The following is a 2,958-nucleotide window of genomic DNA, read 5'->3' as shown; positions in this document are numbered from 1 at the left end:
GACACCAACCCCCATGTTCACCTTCGAGGGGAACACAACATATGTAAATTAATGCCCTCCAGTATGTTTGCTCACACACACACACACACACACACACACACACACACACACACACACACACACACACACACACAGACACTCCTGTTAAAGTCTGGCACACCTTTGCTACCTATGGGTCCTTCAGGCCAGACTTTATGGTAGTTCTGACTGCCACAATCCATCTCTTTAACAGCTACTGTAAGGCCTCAAGAAAGGGTGAGAAATCCTACTGTGTGATGGGCCTATTAGCAGAAAGGTAAGTGTGACCAAGACCAAGGCTATTGGAGTGAGCTATACAGTGTCACCAAGTGCATATGCAAGTACTGTGAGAGCTGACTCACTGCTATACAGACCAGACAAAATGACAAGGTTTAACGATATCTGATAATAACTAATGAAGGAACAAGAGAATACTCTATCAATGCAGTACCTACATAGTTCTGACTCACAGGGATTCATTTCAGACAACATTGCAGGACAGTCTGCAATACATACCAGAAACATGTAAAGTACTAGGTGCATAGGTTCATAGGATGATACTAGGCTACTGGCCCCGATGCCCTCATAAGCCTAGCCCAGACATTTGCCCATGTCCCTTCAAAGTTGACACCTCTTTCCCTTGTTCAGCTGGGACACACACGGGATCCCAGGGGTGTCTTTTCTGTTTCCCATGCAGTCATCCAGCGTCTTCTTCAAGAGGACTATAGAGGTACTCTGCTAGACACCAAAATCCACACATAGAAACACAAAAACATTCATGGAGGCTCTCAATAATAATCTGCTCAAGCAACAGAGACTTCCAAAGCAGAAATGCAAGCAACCTCCACCCCCCAACACAACCCAAATGACACATAGCCCGCAGACTCAGTGTGCCACTCAACCACAGCCAATAAGGCAAAACAACATACCCAACACACTAGTCATAGGTGACTCTATAGTCAGGCACACTGATGTCCCACTCACCAGGCTAAACAAGGAGAAGGTTACTGTCAGCTGCCTGTCGGGTGCCAGGATCTGCCACATAACCCACGCACTCAGGTCACTCCACAGCAAGTACAAATATGACTCTGTCATTGTCCATGTTGGTGTGAACGACCTGAGATGTACCTCCCTGGACTACATGAAAAGAGACATGGAAGGGCTCTCCGATCTTGCAGCCCAGGCAGGTATGACCCTAGCCCTGAGTAGCATTCTGCCATCACCCAGAATGATGCCGCAGTACAAGAACAAAATGATTGACTTCAACAATTGGCTAAGCTTCTGGTGCCATTCTAAAGGGATCCAGTATCTGTCTGCCTAGGATGACATGGTCGACAGACCACGATGCTTTGCCAGAGATGGCCTGCACCTGTCACCCCTGGGATTCCGGATACTGGCTAAGGTTCTTGCCGCCCCTATAGTGCCTTTTTTAGGCAAGGTTCAAATGACAATTCACCACCGTAACAGGAACAGGCAAGCAAAAACTGAGGGTGATGCTACTCAATGCTAGAAGTCTAAATCTCAAAATGCACTCACTGGAGGCACTCCTTAAAATGGAGAACATCGATATCTGTGCAGTGACTGAGACCTGGTTCAAGGCTCCAGAGAGCACCCCTGCACTACCAGGCTATAACTCATACCAAACTTTTCGGCCATGTAACCTGGACCGGAACACCAAAGGCAGAGGTGTGTCCATATTCATTAAGGATATCCACACCTCCAGGCTAGTTGCTCAGCATAATGCAGCTGAGGTTATCCAAGTGAAACTAACTCTGGGCAAAACTGCAATCCAAACTGTAGCTTGCTACAGATCACCCACCATGCCCCAGGATTCCCACTCCTCTTTTCTTGATGTACTGGAAAATATTAGGGTACAACCAAACACCCTAATAATGGGCGATTTCAACTACCCCACCATTAACTGGGAAAACTACTTATTACCAACTCCTTTGCTTAATGCTTTCTGGAATTCATAAACTCCAATGCCCTGGATCAACTTATCCACACCCCCACCAGGGGCAAAAATATCCTAGATCTAGTCATTACCAACATGAGTGACCGGTGTTCCACACCTGAAGTCAACGCCTCATTGGTCCGATCCGACCATAAGCTAATTACCCTAGATATCCACATCCTGCCCCCACACCCCATTAAGGAAACCATGGTAAAAAAATTCTCCAAAGCCAACTTCATGCTTCTTAAGACAGAAGTGGTAAACTTCATGGCACCCATGTAGATGGACAATACAGTTAAGACTACTGAATCCTACACAATTGCACTTTATAAGCACTTGCATGAGTGCATGGATCGTGCTCTCCCAAACAGAACAAAGATGCTATCCTCCAAAAAAAGGAAGCCAAATCTGGTGGTCCCCTGCCATAAACAAACTGTACAACAGAATGAAGAAACTGTTGCAAAAGAGAGTAAAATCCCATGAGTGGAGGAGCTCCCTGGTCGCCTCAGTAAGAAGCTGCGATCCCTGATAAAATCCTCCAAAGTTAGTTACGAAAACAAGATCACCACTGATTCTAAATCATCACTGATTCTAGTGTAGGTTCTGTAGTGTAGTGGTTATCACATTTGCTTCACACGCAGAAGGTCCTGGGTTCGATCCCCAGTGGAGCCATTAGGTTGGGAGGGTGGCCTAATGGGTAAGGTGTTTACCTTACAAACACAAGGTACAGGGTTTGAGTCTCACAAGGGACAATTGGCTAGGCTTAAAATGACTTGCAAGGGCAGTTAGCCTAGTACTAATCTATGAACCTATGAACCTAAAGACAACCACAAAGCATTCTATAGCTATGTCAAGAATCTCAATGGCAACACTCAGATCTGCTCTGAGTTACAGCACAATGGCACTAAATATACAGAACCAACTGATATTGCCAACATCCAGGCAGATAGGTTCAGTGCTAACTTTACCCCCTCTCACCCCCTAAA

The 2,958-nt window shown here is 45.9% G+C and overlaps 1 non-coding gene across 1 annotated transcript; it reads left to right on the top strand.

Moving 5' to 3' along the window:
- Nucleotides 1-2,571: 2,571 nt before the first annotated feature.
- Nucleotides 2,572-2,644, top strand: TRNAV-CAC. Its single transcript has one exon. It is a non-coding gene; the product is annotated as a tRNA-Val (tRNA).
- The last annotated feature ends 314 nt before the right edge of the window (nucleotides 2,645-2,958 follow it).

This window comes from Protopterus annectens, chromosome 16.part0 (assembly GCF_019279795.1).
Source record: "Protopterus annectens isolate FY-2018-M chromosome 16.part0, PAN1.0, whole genome shotgun sequence".
Taxonomy (NCBI): Eukaryota; Metazoa; Chordata; order Ceratodontiformes; family Protopteridae; genus Protopterus; species Protopterus annectens.
This window is presented reverse-complemented; position numbering and strand designations above follow the sequence as displayed.